The sequence below is a fragment of the Pteropus vampyrus genome, unplaced genomic scaffold (assembly GCF_000151845.1).
Source record: "Pteropus vampyrus isolate Shadow unplaced genomic scaffold, Pvam_2.0 Scaffold137, whole genome shotgun sequence".
NCBI lineage: Eukaryota > Metazoa > Chordata > Mammalia > Chiroptera > Pteropodidae > Pteropus > Pteropus vampyrus.
This window is the reverse complement of record NW_011888918.1, coordinates 3135561-3146838: the sequence shown is the minus strand read 5'-3', so window position 1 is coordinate 3146838 and position 11278 is coordinate 3135561.

Here is an 11278-nt window from a genome sequence, read left to right as displayed (position 1 = left end):
TGGATGTAGATGTGTTTGTGTTTATGTCAAGGTCTTAATCCAAAACACCTTAATCCTACTTAAGGCAAAACAAAGTGCTAGACCACACAAGGGAAGGGGGAGGAGGGATTTCTTGACGGGAGGGGACCTAAAGAGGAGCTTAGTGGTTTCTCCTCTAGACAGGCTATTGTTCTCATGTCTAAAGAGTCATTGAGAGGTACCTAGAAGCATTTTCTCTAGAATTTGGCCTCCTGGTCCTAGAACTGGCAAAATTTGTCCTTGGATTGAACTTCAGAGTTTTCGCAATATAGAACTTGTTATTTAATACATTCAAACAGATATTGCAAGGATTTTCAGCAATTTGATTATTTTCATGTTCAATAAATAGGAAAATAAAGATCAAGAAGCATCTAAGAAAATGAACATTAGTGAGAAAAGAGATGGGTGGCATCGAACAAGCCCTCTGTTGTCTGGAGACCTGGTGACTTTATGGCATTGAGGAAATGACTCCCCATTCTGGGTCTGTTTCACCTGGGTTACTTCTTCAATCCTGGGAGTATGCATTGTTTCTAATGCAGGCCAGAGATTAAGAATATTTTCATGTGCAGTGGCTTCTTGTAGGGTTTTGGTGTAGGTTCAGATTTGGGACATAAAAATAGATGAAGGATATTACAGACCAGAGACGCTTGTCTGGAAAAGAGGTACACCAATGTAGAAAATCCTGTGGATAGCTGTGCATATTTTAAGGACAGATTGAGATTTTTGTATATGATTCAAAAAGTTGCAACCAGAATTTCTTTTTTCTGAACGAGCTATGAACTTTTTAGAAGCAGAAATGATAGTTATGTGTAGGAAGTCTTTCCAAAGCTTTATCAAGAATTTTAAAGAAACTAGATTTTAAGATAGGGTGTGTTTTTCACAGGGGCGGGGTGGGGTGGGGCCCAGGAAAATTGAGAGGCCCAACCCAAAGATCAGGCTTACTTAAGGATGTATACTTCCTCATTCACAGAGGGACCATCTGGCAGAAGAGATCAGAAGAGAATTTTATACTCCTCATTCAAAAATGTATGCAGTTGACCTTTGAACAACACAGGTTTGAACTGCATGGGTCCACTTATACTTGGATTTTTTTCAATAAATGTACATTTGGCCCCCTGAATCTCCAGGTTTTGCATCTGAGGATTCAACCAACCATGGATCAAAAACAGTATTTTTGATCTGCGGTTGGGAATCTGTGATGGGGAGGGCTGACTGTATGCATTACTCTACAGCATTTTCTATAAGGGACTTGAGCATCTGTCAATTTTGGTATCCACTGGGGTCCTGGAACCAATCCCTTCTTGCGGATACCAAGGGACTATAATTAAGTCTGGGGAGAGTCAAAAATTATGTGCAGATTTTTCACTGTGTGGAAGTCAGCTCCCTTAACCCCATGCTGTTTAAGAGTCAGCTGTTTAATAGTGACCCAGAGTCTAGCTGGTGGGTGTTGGATAAAAGGAGTTAAAAATTTTTGTGTTTGTTTTGTATTAACTCTAATGTATCCATGGTGCAATGCCTACTATATAGTAGGCACTCTGTAAATGTTGTTGAACTGAAATGAATGAGAACAATAATAACAATAATATCTTTATGGAAGACCATACGTAGCACGACTTCTCCAAGAGTTCTGAACAGCCAATAGCAATGGATATCTGAGGTTTATAAAATGGTGCCTTTCCAACTATGTTCCAACTTCAAGATTTCTTGAGAGCAAAATTTTCTGTATCCTTAATACTTCTAAACAGGAGAATATCTTGGGGCCTCGAGATTAGAGAATATTAAAAATAAGAGAAGGCAAGGACTTGATTCCCTGACTGCAAATAGAATGCTTAAGCCCCAAGTAAACTGATTTAAATGGGCATAGGACTTGAATAGACATTTCTCCAAAGAACATATAGAAAAATCCAACGAGCAACTGAAGATACTTAACATCAGTAATTGTTAGGGAAATGCAAATCAAAACCACGATAAGAAATTATCTCACACCCATTAGAATGGCTACTGTCAATAAAACAAAAAAATAACAAGTATTGGTGAGGATGTAGAGAAATTGAAACCTTGGTGCACTGTTAGTGGGAATGTAAAATGGTACAGCCACTGTGAAAAACAGTATGACATGACAGTTCCTCAAAAAGTTAAAAATAGAATTACCATATGATTTAGCAGTCCCACTTCTGGGTATATATCCAAAAGAAATGAAAGCAGAATCTCGAAGAGATATTTGTACACATCATGTTCATAAAAGCATTATTCACAATGGCCAAAAGGTGATAACAACTCAGATGTCCATGGATGGCTGAGTGGATAAAGAAAATGTGGCGTATACATACAATAGTTATTATTCAAACTTAGAAAGGAAGAAACTCCTGTCACATGCTATAGCATGAATGAACCTTGAGGGCATTATGCTAAGTGAAATAAGCCTGTCACAAAAAGACAAATACTGTATGATTCCACTTATATGAGAATATGAGATGCCTAGAGTAGTCAAAGCCATAGAAACAGAAAGTGGAATGGTAGCCTCACAGGGGTTGGGGAAAGAGGGAAATGGGAGTTGTTGTTTATTGGGTAGAGTTTCAGTTTTGCAAAATGAAAAAGTTCTGGAGATTTGTTGCACAATGTAAATATACTTAACACTACTGAATCGTATCCTTAACAATGGTTAAGATGCTAACTTTTATGTTGTATGTATTTTACCCCAATTAAAAATGACAAGATTTGAACAACAAACATTTTGAAATAAATATGTAAATAAAAGGGAAAAATGAGTGAAAAATGTTCTCACATCAACGCATTGCCAGGAACACCCTCAAATATTTGTTTACTCTTCCCAAATTTTTAGTTTACTATATCCTGTAAACATGGGATTTTTCCACAACAATAAAAGTAAGGGCTTGAGATCTGAGTAGCTAAAACCCTCTCAGGGTGACTGTATACCTTGTTGTCCAAACTGGGAAAACTCATGAGACTGAAAAGAAGTGCTGTTAATAATCCCGCCCAGATGAGTGGTCACTTCTCCCTTTTACTCTGGAAGTGGGGAAACTTGTCATTTGCAACTTTTGAGTGTTAACTTTAATTTTTTTTTTCATATTTTTAGGCACTCAACCAAGGGATTAGAAATACTTTGATATAATAGAATAATCTCAAATATCAGCTATTATTTGTTAATATTAACAAGCACCTTAGGTACTTGTTACAAAACAGGTAGCAATGACAACCCTAAAAAAATAAGCTATGTTGTAAATGTAGTGGTTCAGCAGCACAGAACATGTTAGAAGGCGGGTTTTCAATCATTCAGTCATTTGGGAAATATTAATACAATTTTTGTGTACTGCTCTGTGTTGTGAAGTAGACAAGATGTTGCAGATGCCGTTTCTGCCTTTAAGGAATTAGGAGTCTGCAATAAACTAGAAAACACCTGCTGATAGTGACCTGTTTGTTAGTGTTATAGTGCCTCCAGAGTGATAGAAATAAAATGTTTCTGTTTAGAGGATCACCACAGGGAAGCCTAGAATTTGAATAGGTGTTGATGGGAGAAAGGGCATCCCATAGCGCTGAAACTTATTTAGAGAACAAGCTAAAGTTTCTCCTGTCTTGCTTAGAAAAAATTAAGAATGCTGTTGTAGCAACCATACAGTGGAAGACACTGATATGGGTCTTCCATATTGAGGCATCAGATTAATTTGAAAATACCACCTTTTCAAAGAATTCTTGGCTTGCCTTTTTTCCTCCCAAGAATGAGGAATCTTTAACTCTTAACTCTTTCCAATCTGGAATTAAAATTCAGTATCCGAAGTGAGAAATTTTTAGTTCATGGTTTGGACTTTGCTATTATTTTTACAACCAATATTGCCTTTAAAAGACATTTAAAAAAAAATTGTCTTTCTCATTGCCCAGTTTACCGGTTTCTGACAATAGAGCTTGGTGTTACACATCCAGGCAGGGGTGGAGAAGCGGGGCCATTCAGGACTTCGCCTGGTCCCTGGGAAGGCCCAGGTGTGAGGGTGGCTTCCATGCCTGTCTCTCTTGAGTGCTTGTGACATGAGGGCTCCTTAGCGCACCACTGTCTCCAAGGCATCATTGTGAGCTAAATTTACATCAGACTTGGAGTCTGAAGTTGTGCATTGGAATCCTAGATCATCTCCCATTATAGTTGCATGACCTATGGCAAAGTGACTTAAATTCTTTGAGTTTTAATTTCCTCATCTATAAAATCAAAGCAATTTTTGTCTACAGAGCTGTTGTGAGAATTTATGGATGAAAAAATCCACAATGAAGTAAGGGCCTAGTGTAGAACCTGGCACATAGTAGGGACCTAATAAATGCTGGTTTTATTTTTATTTTTTTTTATATAAATGCACCATGAAAAAAAACCACACAGCGTGCCCCCAAATTGTAAAGATATACATCTGCTGACAGTTAAACATTTTTTAAATGTTATTTCCTGTTTTTAAGAAATGTGCAGGTTAAAGGAGCGGAAATATAGCAAAAATGCAAGAGCGTAATAAAATGATCTTTTACTTAGAGCAAGCTGTCTACCTCTTTGCACCTCATTTTCTCCTGTTAGTCAGTAAGAGTAGCATGTTCCATTTAGTCACCAAGAAATAGTCCCAAACTCCTCCTCTGCCAGACAAACACCCATTCCTTTGACCTATGTTTTCACTACCAACTCTCATACTTTTCTTTTGATTAAAACAGTGGTTCTCAAACTTGAGTATGCGTCGGGATAACTTTGAAGGCTTCTGAGTCAGAAGGTCTGGGGTGGGGCCCGAGAATTTGCATTCCCAGAGTGATGCTACTCTGCTGCTGCCTGGCACTAGTGGCTGCTGAGAAGCACCGGTAGAACAACCACCTACTACCTAATTTTATTTCTCCCGTTTTAAAACTTTTGTTAAATTATACTTAAAGTCTCTCCCTTTTTAGTAAAATAAAAGTAATATAAAAAAGAAACTTGTTTTCCTCCCATCTTTTTTCTTTTCAGTCACAAGCTCCTCTGGTATGAAGACTGAATTTTTTTCCCCAGTGATATAGTGAAAAGAACCTAGATTTTGTAGCCAGACAGATTCTGGGTTAAAATCTTGACTCTATCTCTTATTAGCTCCATGACTTTGGATAAGTTATTTAACCAAGGAAAGCTTTGATTTTCTTGTCTGTAAATTGGGACTAGTGATTTTCATATCTTGGGAGTTTTGTGAGGATTGAATGGGATAATGTGTGTAACCTCCTAGTGCAGTTCCCGACCATAATGAAAATAGCTAATATTTATTGAGCATTTATTGTGTATTAGACATTATTTTAAGGTCTTCAAATATATGAACTTATCTATTCATCACAATATCTAATCTTCACATTATGAAGAAGTTTCCATTATTATCTCCATTTTACAAGAGACAACTGTGGCATAGAGAGAGAGAAGTAACTTGAACTCAAGACCAAACACCTAGCTGAACTGGAACCTGATCTCTATAGTCTATAACTAGAGACCACATTCTAAACCATTTTGCTTTGCTGCCTTAACAATATAAATTTAGGTTCCTACCTTGCCAGGATGCAGTTTCTATATGATGCCAAATCAAGAGAGGTCCATGAAAGTAATGGTTAACGGTGAATGAAAGGACTTCAGGTCAAGTGGCGAAGTAAGTAAATGCTGTCTCCTCCCATGACCACGTCAAATTACAACTAAATTATAAAACGACCACTCTTGAGAACCACCTAAAGACTAGCTGAACAGAACTCCTATAACTACATGGAGATTAGTAGAAGAGGACAAGACTTGAAATGGGCTGGTCCCACATCTAAGTGTAGTGGTTAAGAATTGGGAGGGATATGTCGGTTGTGGAGGTCCCTCCCACCCCGAGGAACAAAGGGTCCCAGCCCCACATGGGGCTCCCCAGCCCTGAGCATCAGTGTCAGGAAGAGGTGTTCCCACAACATCTGGCTGTGAAAATCAGTGGGGAAATGGTCAGGTTGAGAAGGAGGGATGCTGCAGACCCAGGCATCCTGTTAAAGGACCCAAGTTCAGACTCACAAACACTCACTCTAAGCTCCAGGAAAGGGACAGCAGCTCAGAAAGCTCCATGAGGAGGAAATGAATTGTCTGGTTTCAGGGAATGAGCTGTAGGGCAGTTCTCTCCTGTACACAAGTGCAGGCAGGTGACATTGTTCCTTTGTTGAGCCTTCCCTCCACACAGCCTGCAGGTGCAAGCCAGTTGCCAAATCTGAGTCTCCTTGAGACCCTACCTCACCCAGCTAGAACACCAGCCAAAGCTGGTGGCTGTTATACACAAGCTGCCGGCCTCAGCCTGCACTGCAGACTTTCCTAAATCTCTCAAAGGTCAACAAACCCCAAACAAGCAGTGGCTGGCCTTGGTGTTCTCTGTACTTCTTGCTAAGCAGCCCTATGTCTGACATTAGTGGCAACTGGCCTCAGTTGGTAGCATAGTCTCTCCCAGGTGCCTCTAAGCCCAGCACAGGCAGCTATCAACCACAGATCACTTTGTAGTTCCTACTAGGTGGCCCCTGGCTGGGCACAGGCAGCAGCTGATCTTGGCCTCACAGGCCCCAAAAACCAACACACCTTGTGGCTGATTTCAGACCATACAAGAGCACCCTCAGCTCCACAATGACACACCCAAAGGCTGGGCTCAGCAGGCACCAGAGCACTGCTAAAGCGAATCCCACTCCCTGGAGTCAGCATCCCCAAACAACAGCTAGTCTGCCAGTCTTCACAGCCAGTCAGCCTGAGAATCAGTCCCAGCCACTGATGTACCAACATCAATTAAGGCTCAACTACAACAGGAGGGCACACACAACCCACACAAGGGCAAACCTTTGGAGCACTCGGTCCAAGTGACCAGGGAGACCACCACTGGACTCCACAGGACACTTACTATATAAGGCCACTCTGCCAAGACTGGGAGATATAGCAGATCTACCTAATACATAGAAACAAACACAGGGGGCAGCCAAGTTGAAGAGACAAAGAAACATGTCCCAAATGAAAGAACAGGACAAAACTGGAAAAAGAACTAAACAAAATGGAGGCAAGCAATCTGCCAGATACGGAATTCCAAAACTGGTTATATGAATTTAGGGTTAGAATAGATTAACTCAGTGGGAACTTAGACAAAGAGATAGAAACCATAAAAAAAAGAAACAATCGGAAATGAATACAGTAACTAAAATGTAGAATACATTACATGGAATCAACAGCAGATTAGATGAAGCAGAGGATTGAATCAGTAATTTGGAAGATAAGGTAGCAGAAAACACCCAGTCAGAACAGCAAAAAGAAAAAGAATTTTAAAATAATTGAGAATCATTTAAGTGACCTTTGGGACAATATCAGTTTAACAACATTCGCATCATAGGGGTACCATAAGAAGAGAGCAAGGAATTGAAAACCTATTTGAAGAAATGACTGAAAATTTCCCTAACTTGGTAAAGGAAATAGACGTACAACCCCAAGAAGCACAGAGTCCCAAACAAGATGAACCCAATGTGGTCCTCACCAAGACCATCATAATTAAAATGCCAAAGGTTAAATACAATCACATACCTATCAATAATTGCTTTAAATGTAAATAGATTAAATGCTCCGATCAAAAGACACAGAGTGGTTGAATGGGTAAGAAAATAAGACTCTTACATACACTATCAACATGAGACCCATTTCAGATCGAAAGCCACACATGGACTGAAAGTAAAGGGATGGAAAAAGATATTTCATGGAAATGGAAATGAAAAGAAAAGATGGGGTAGCAATACTTACATCTGACAAATGCTATAATAAGAGACAAAGAAGGACATTACATAATGATAAACAGATCAGTCCAATAAGAGGATATAACCCTTGTAAGCATTTACCTAAACATGTAAAGTGAGTATTAACAGACATAAAAGGAGAGATCTACAGTAATACAAATATGGTAAGGGACTTTAACACCCCCCATTGACATCGATTGATAGGTCATCCAGTCAGAATCAGCAAGGAAACAGTGGCCTTAAATACACATTAGACCAGATGGATTTAATTCACATTTTTAGAACATTTTGTCTCAAAGCAGCAGAATATACATTCTTTCAGACACACATGGGACATTTTCCAGGATAGATGACATGTTAGGTCACAAATCAAGTTTTAATTAATTTAAGAAGATTGAAATAATAGCAAACATCTTTAATCAGAATGGTGTAAAACTAGAAATCAATTACAAGAAGAAAACTGAAAAACACAGGTACATGGAGGCAAAATAACATGCTACTAAACAATGAGTGAGTTAACAATGAGATCAAAGAAGAAATCAAAGATAACTTGAGAAAAATTAAAATGAAAACAGAACAATCCAAAATCTGTGAAACACAGCAGAGGAGTTCTAAGAGGGAAATTCATAGCAATACAGGCCTACCTTAAGAAATGAGAAATCTCAAATCAACAATCTAACCTTACCCATAAAGGAAGTAGAAAAAGAACAAAGTGAGTGGGAGGAAGAAAATTATAAAGATCAGAGTGGAAATAAATAGTCTTAAAAAACAATACAAAAGATCAATAAAACCAAGAGCTGTTTCTTTAAAAAGACAAACAAAATCGATAAACCTTTAACCAGGCTAAAGAAGAAAAAAAGAGAGAGGACCCAAATAAATAAAATTAGAAATAGGAGAAGTGACAGCCGACACCACAGAAACACAAAAGATTGTAAGAAAATGCTATGAACAACTGTATGCCAACAAATTGGACAACCTGGAAGAAATGGATAAATTCCTAGAAACATACAATCATCCAAGACTGAGTCAAGAAGAGATAGAAAATCTGAACAGATCGATAATTACTAACAAAATTGAATCGGTAACTCCCGACAAACAAAAGCCATTGACCAGATGACTTCACGGGTGAATTTTGCCAAATATTCAAAGAGGAGCTAATACTTGTCCTTCTCAAACTGTTGCGAAAATTGAAGAGGAGGGAAGCCTCCCAAGCTTATTGTATGAGGCCATCATTATCCTGATTCCAAAACCAGACAAAGACATTACAAAAAAAGAAAATTATATGTCAATGTCCTCGATCAACATAAATGCAAAAATCCTCAACAACATATGAGCAAACCAAATTCAGCAATATGTTAAATAGATCATACACTAATGATCAAGTTGGATTTATTCCTGGGATGCAAGATTAGTTCAATATCTGAAAATCAATTAATGTGATACACCACAAAACAAAATGAGGGATAAAAATTATATGATCACATCAATGATGCAGAAAAAGCATTTGACACAATCCAGCATCCATTTATGATAAAAACTCTCAGCAAAGTGGGAATAGAGGGAACGTACCTCAACATCATAAAAGCCATATATGACAAACCCACAACCAACAACATTCTCAACAATGAAAACTTAAAATTATTTTCCCTAAGATCAGAAACAACACAAGGATGCCCACTTTCACCATTTGTATTCAGCATTGTATTGGAAGTCCTAGCCACAGCAGTCAGATAAGAAAAAGAAATAAAAGGCATCCAAATTAGAAAGGAAAAAGTAAAACCATCATTATTTGCAGATGACATGATACTATATCTAGAGAACCTTAAAGATTCCACCAAAAACTACTAGAACTGATCAATGAATTTAGTAAAATGGCAAGATACAGGAGGTAAGAATATGCAACAGGGTAAAGGCAGTTCTTCTATACATGATGTTAGGAAAACTGAACAGATACATGAAAAAAATGAAACTAGATCACTTTCTTATACCATATGCAAGAATAAACTCAAAATGGATTAAAGACTTAAATATAAGACCTGAAACTATGAATTTTCTAGGAAAAAACATAGGCAGTAAACTTTCTGATATCATTCTTCTTTGGATATGTCTCCTCAGGCAAGGGAAACAAAAGAAAAAATAAATGGGACTAAATCAAACTAAAATGGTTTTGCACAACAAAGGAAACTATCAACACAATGAAAAGACAACCTACTGAATGAGAGAAGATACTCTCCAGTGAAACACCTGATAAAGGGTTAATATCCAAAATGTATAAATAACTCATACAACTTAATGTCAAAAAAACAAACAATTCGATTAAAAAATGGGCAGAGGACTTGAACAGACATTTCTTCAGAGGACATACAGATGGCCAGTCAACATATGAAAAGGTGTTCAATGTCACGAATCACCAGAGAAATGCAAATTAAAACCACAATGAGATATCACCTCACACCTGTCAAAATGGCTATCAATAAATCAACAAACAAGTGTTGGCAAGGATGTGTAGAAAAGGGAACCTTTGTGCATTGTTGGTGGAATTGCAAATTGGTTTTCCCTATGGAAAACGGTGTGGAGATTCCTCAAAAATCAAAAAATAGAACTACCATATGATCCAGCAACCCCACTTCTGGGTATTTATCCAAAGAAATCCAAAACACTAATTCAAAAAGATATATGCATCCCTATGTTCATTGCAGCATTATTTACAATAATCAAGATACAGAAGCCACCTAAGTGCCCATCAACAGACAAGTGGATAAACAAGAAGTGATACATATATACAATGGAATATTACTCGGCCATAAAAAAGAGTGAAATCTTTCCATTTGTGACAACACGGATGGACTCAGAAGGTATTATGTTGAGTGAAATAAGTCAGACACAGAAAGACAAATACCACAAATACCATATGATCTCACTTACATAAAAACCAGAATAAATGAACAAACCAAACAGAAACAAGCTCATAGATACAGAGAGCACACTGATGGTTGCCAGAAGGGAGGGAGATGCAGAGATGGGTGAAATAGTTGAAGGGATTAAGAAGTACAAATTCATAGTTACAAAATAGTCACAGGGATATAATAAAGTACAGCATGAAGAACATAGTCAATATAACTATGTATGGTGTCAGATGGGTACTAGACTTATGGGGGGATCACTTCATAAGTTATACAAATGTCTAATTACTGTGTTGTACACCTGAAAATAACATAATATGGAATGTCAACTGTAATTGAATAAACAAATTAAAAATAGAATAAAAAATAAAAATAAAAAAGTAAGATAAACCTTCTTTTAAAAACTGCAAAATAAACAAACCCCCTGAAAGCAGTGAATAAGATTGACTGTACTATGAGCAGTATTGGGCCATGATGAGGTGTGGCTTTCTCATGAAACACTTAAAGGGACCTGGTTAATTTGCTAGCCAATATAGGTCTGTGTGTGTGTGTGTGTGTGTGTGTGTGTGTGTGTGTGTGTGTGTGTGTGTGTG